The sequence below is a fragment of the Eleutherodactylus coqui genome, chromosome 8 (assembly GCF_035609145.1).
Source record: "Eleutherodactylus coqui strain aEleCoq1 chromosome 8, aEleCoq1.hap1, whole genome shotgun sequence".
Classification (NCBI taxonomy): domain Eukaryota; kingdom Metazoa; phylum Chordata; class Amphibia; order Anura; family Eleutherodactylidae; genus Eleutherodactylus; species Eleutherodactylus coqui.
The window spans coordinates 20,746,838-20,752,837 of NC_089844.1; positions in this window are offsets into that span (position 1 = coordinate 20,746,838).

Below are 6,000 nucleotides of genomic sequence, written 5' to 3' on the forward strand. Positions count from 1 at the left end.
GCCGCCTCGTATCTGCGGCACAATCACATGGTGAGCGCAATATCAGGCCGGGGCTCGCGACCCGCTAGCGCACTTGTGTGAAGCCTTATAGCACAGAAATCAGCAGCAGCCGACTACACTGCGTGGTAACGAAATATTCAACATGTTGGAAAAGTCCCTTAAACCAACTGCCAATTTGGGAGCAAAAGAGAATCTGCTGCAAATTTTTGTGGATTATTTTATTTTTTAAACACTTGGACAAAATCTGAAGCATCCCTGTCCACAGGGGCCGTTGGTAAGGCCTCTCCCAATTACTGCAGACCTGCAGTCGGCCGCGGCGCTGGATTGCAGATTCCAGCACAGTCCGCTTTTTCCGTTTAGCGCACCTCATCACAATGATGGGCTGCGCTAAAACATGCTGTCGGCCGAAGGGAGCTGCAGCTGAAAGCAAAATTGTGACGCTTTGCAGTGTGCATGTGTGAGAGGACCCTAAAGGGGCACAAATGGGAGAAAGTTGTATACGTTTTGCACATTGCAAGAAGCACAAAACGCACATGAAAACACAACCCATTGTTTGCACCAGGTGCTCTTTGTCTGGCAGCTGTGCTGTAGGACAGAAGTATCACACGAGAACAGGACTACAGATGAGCGGCGGCCCGCCCGGACGCAGTGTCTGTGCAATGCTGGTGCTGTACGAGAATCTTGGGCTCAACTCACGATCGTCTGTGGATGCACCCTAACAAGTGCAGCCGGACAACACGGGGGGAGACTATGGCTTCACCACCACCAGTACAACTGACTTCCATGTTACACGGGTCATATGTGCCATATGTGATATGGTGGCTACATCGATCGTGTGTTATAGCGTCTGTCTCGGTGTACCGGTTGTATGTCGTAACGTCTTTACACAGTTGGCAGATGTTTCTAGACATGGTGAAATATTGGGGGGGGGGGGAGCATATATACTATTTCAGCATTCACTGAGTAGCGCTGACGATTCCAGCCACCTCATTGGCTGGTCAGCACCACGTGGGTTCTCTTCGTGCACGCGGATACACTTCTGCAGCCGTGCACGATGAGCTGTGCCCGCGGATCACGTGATCTGTGACGTCATCTTGGATTTGAATTGCCCGCGTATTCCGCAGCACTATTCGTCTGGAGAGAAACCTGATGCTTGGACGCCTTTTCTACAAGTTACAACTTACGCAACCTGACGTTTTTGCCCCTTTTTGCTAAATTACGTGTGGAGACGTCACCTGAGATTTGTGCGACGCCACCTGAGATTTGTGCGCTACGTGTGGAGACGCCACCTGAGATTTGTGCGCTACGTGTGGAAACGCCACCTGAGATTTATGCGCTACGTGTGGAGACGCCACCTGAGATTTGTGTGCTACGTGTGGAGACGCCACCCGAGATTTGTGCGCTACGTGTGGAGACGCCACCCGAGATTTGTGCGCTACGTGTGGAGACGCCACCTGAGATTTGTGCGCTACGTGTGGAGACGCCACCTGAGATTTGTGCGCTACGTGTGGAGACGCCACCCGAGATTTGTGCGCCTTTTTGCACAATTATGTGTGGAGAGGATCCTGACGTTTGGACGCGTTTCGAGAAGAATTTCGCTTCGCTATCTGACATCACTCGGCGAGGTAAGCTGCTGAATCTGCCACATTTTGTTATCGCATGCATCTGCTCATATGTGCATATTTTGCGCATCTCGTATGTTTTCGCTTGCATCTGCTCATATGTGCACATTTGCATGTTTTCGCTTCCATCTGCTCATATGCTCTCCGTTTTCCACAGGACGACTCCTGTAGAGAGGAACCGGACATTTGGCTGCGTTTTGTACAACCTACGGAACCCGAGATTGGCGTTTTAGGCAAATTACGTGCTGATCTTACTTTTGCCCGTCTTTTGGAAAGGATGACTCGTGTGGAGAGGAATTTCGCTTCGCTCGGACACCATCTGACATCACTCGGCGAGGTAAGCTGCTGCATCCGACAAATTTTTCATCACTTGCATCTGCTCATATATGTATATTAGTATATATATATATGTATGTATATGTGTACATATATATATATATATATATATGTCTGTGTGTGTATATATATGTATGTATGTATGCATGTGTGTGTATATGTATATGTGTGTATGTGTATATATGTATGTATGTGTGTGTATATATATATGTATGTGTGTATATATATGTATGTGTGTATATATATGTATGTATGTGTATATATATATATATATATATATATATATATATATATATATATATATATATATGTATGTGTATATATGATTCTTCTGACCTGGTTGGGGGAGTAGTGGTCAATGTAAGTGGGTGGAGCGGATCTACGGATCAGAAATAGTGGTGGGATGTGAGTGTTAACCTGCTGATTTTTCGTCATTTCCTGTAGATCTGACGTCCTTGAAAAAGGGAAGGCTGGCAGATAGTGAAGAGACCCTCGATGTTCAACAATCTTGAAACCCTTCGTGTTATGAACTGATTTTTGCCCGTACGCCTCATTTTTTTATATGCTTTTTCTTTCAAAGAATTATGACAGAGGATCCTAAAAAACTGCGCAATATTTTACTACGCTGGAGTAAACAGAAAAGACCCACAAACACAGCGGCCTTTTGTTTATATCAGGGAATGAAACTTGGTGTAAAGTCCACATTTTCAATAAATAATAAAACGTGATTTGGATTTGGTTTTTTGTTTTACCGTATTTATGTTTTCAGACTCCTGATTTCCCACACTGTAAGGCCGGCTGCACACGGCCATGATGGGCTCCACACCGGAATTCCGTGGCGGAGCCCATCACGGCGCCCCCCCCAGAGACCCCAATACTTGCCTCCGGATCCGGAGTCCCACGTCCCGCATGATGCTTCGGCGCCGGCCGCGTCATATGACGCGGCTGGCGGTAGGTGGAAAGGCGGTTTCACGCTATCTTCCGCTGTGCAATGGAAGCCGTCTGCACGTATACCCGCTGCAAATAGAGCATGCCGCGGGTGAGGACGGGTGATTTTACTGTGCGGAATTCCACCGCATTGAGCTATTAGGTTCAATAGAACCTAATAGCTGCGGGCAACGCAGCGGATTTATACGCGGCGGAAATCCGTCTGTGGGAAGGAGCCCTAAGGCCTCATGTCCACTGGCAAAATGGAATTGCGGATTCCACAGCGGAATCTGCAGCGGATTTTGCCCGTAGGGAATCATTGGCCATCCGCAGTCCATTAAACTGATTTTTGCACCCGCGGATGGCATTTTAATAGAATTGTGTTTTTCACGCGCGGGAGAAAAAGCGCGGCATGCTCCATTTTACCGTGGATCGGTCACATTGCTATCACATTGATAGCAATGTGTGCGGATATCTGCAGGCAAAAAAAATACCATTTAAAGCAGATTCCGTGCGGATTGTATTTTTCTAGTGGACATGAGGCCTAAGGCCGCCTGCAGACGGCCGGGTCGGATCCGGCTGTGAGAATTCTCGCAGCGGGACCCGACCTGAGCGCCTGCAGAGAGCAGTGCGGAACTTGCCAGCTCCCGCAGCTCCGACTCATGTGCCAGCAGCCGGCGCATGCGCAGAGGCGGCAGCCGGAGAGTGACGTTTCTGTATGGGGCTCTGCTAACCCCACACAGAATTAGAACATGCCGCGGTTTGTTTTCTGCGCGTGATTTCGCGTAGACAAACCGCGGCCTTCTGCATAGGATTGCATATTGTATTGCAATCCTATGCAGGCATGTACGGGCGGAAATTCTGCGGGGAATCCCGCCGCGGTATTTCCGCCCCTCTGCAGGAAGCTTAAAGGGGTGTTTCAGTATTAAGCCACTGATAGCCTATCCTGAGGATAGGTCATTCATAATTTATCTGCGGGGTTCACAGTTCAGGATCCCCACTAATTAGCTGATTGACGTGACCACAACGCTCAGGTGAGATGAGCTCTCAGGCCTGTGATGTCACCTTCGTTGGTCACATGGTCAGAGCAGCTCTGTTCCATTAACACCTTCCCGCTGCAGGGCGTGAGTTTACGTCCTGGCAGCAGAGTACTTTCCGCAACAGGACGTAAACTTACGTCCTGGGGATAGCGTGGGATCACATATGATCCCGCGCTATCCCGCAGCGGGGGGGGGGGGGCATCGGAGATGCGCCCCCCCGCTGTTAACCCCTTCCCTGCCGCGATCTAAGTAGATCGCAGCAGGGAAAGAGTTCACAGAGGGAGCGGACTTCCTCTGTGTCTCCGGCCGGCTCTCGTGATAACATCACGAGAGCCCGGCCTGTCAGCATGGTAACAGGACGCCAGACACTGGCGTCCTGTATTGCCTATGCCTATGATCGCTGTATAAGCGATAAGGCATGGCAGAGCAGACAGCGATCATAAGTGCAGTAATGTAAGTCCCTCAGAGGGACTCAAATAGTGTAAAAAAAACAAAGATTAAAAAATGAATTAAAAAAATGTAAAAAAAAGAGTTTAAAAACCATTTTTTATGCTTTTTCTCAGATTAGCATAAAAAAAGGTAAAAAAAAAATAAAACCCCACATATTTGGTATTGTCGCGTCCGTAACAATGCGTACAATAAGATGCACATGCTTTTGACTGTGCACAGAAAAAAACGCAAAAAAGCCCCGTTAAAAAACTAAGACAAAATGCAAATTTTTAGCATTTTGCCTCACTAAAAACGCAATAAAAGTGATCAAAAAAGCTGTATGTACCCTAGTAAAAACTACAGCTCATATCGCAAAAAATAAGCCCTCACAGAGAGCCGTACATCAAAAAAATAAAAAAGTTACAGGACTTTGAATGCAGCGATTTAGAATAGAAATAAGATTTCCAAAAAAAGGGTTTTTATTGCAGAAAAGTGGGAAAACCTAAAAAAAATGTAAGAATTTTGGTATCGTTGTAACCGGACCTTTGGCAGGCGCCTCCACTCTACAATGTACGGTGCTGCGTCTGGCATAGACTGAAGTGGCAGCGGTGCTCACTCGTCATCAGCTGGTTGGCAGGGATTTGGAGAGGCAGATCACTTCACAGCGCATGGATCATCAGTACTGGAATCCCCGGAAACCCTTTTAACCCCTTCCCACCACAGCACGTGAATGTACGTATACATTGGAAAGCGGCTTTCTGGATTGAACTTACATTTATTTACATCCTACAGATCTGAGCCCAGACCATCTACTGCAGGAGCCTGTTGCTAATGACAGTTGGCCTCCCGCTGCCACAGCGGGGATCGGTGAGACAACCGATTCCCGCTGTTAATGCTTTGCATGCAACGATTGCTCTAATTTCATTAGGCTTTTGCATGTACTCAGATATACTTCAGTCTAAGCCGACCTGAGTATAAGCCAAGGTACCAACTTTTACCCCAAAAACCTGGGGACAATTATTGACTTGAGTATAAGCCTAGGGGTAATATTAGGTACCTCGGCTAACACTTGGATCGGCTATACTCGAGTATGTATTATGGCTGCTGCTACAGGCCAAGTGGGAAGTACACCCCTAGATAAACTCATTAAGGGGTCTAGTGTTAAAATTTTGTGGCTGCTCAAGAGCTCTACAAGTGTGCTATGCAAAATGTCTGTGTTACGTGTGCTGCTGGTATATGTTGCTCAAAGCTTCAGCTTCTTGGCAGCACAGCCATCACAAGGTTAATTGATTGAGCTGCCTGGGTGTGGTACTTCCTGCAAGCCAATCTCCTGGGTCTGTGCATACATATAAACCCTGCTCTGGTCAGTCTGTGTCTGGGTTTCAGACTGAGCAGTTACGAATCCTTGTCTCGAGGTATATGCCTTGTTCCCACGCAGAACTTGTATGAAAGTAATTATGTGTCTCTCTGCTTCCCCAAGACGGTTTGGACACCTGTAGTCCTCGTCTCCGTTATATGCATTCCCTTTACAGCTGTGGCCTCCGTACATCTTATGTCTGCTCTGTGTATCAGTTAGTGTAACTTGACACAGTCTCCTATCTCAGCTTGTGTAGCTGACTGTCTATTCCACCTGGTATGAGGACACA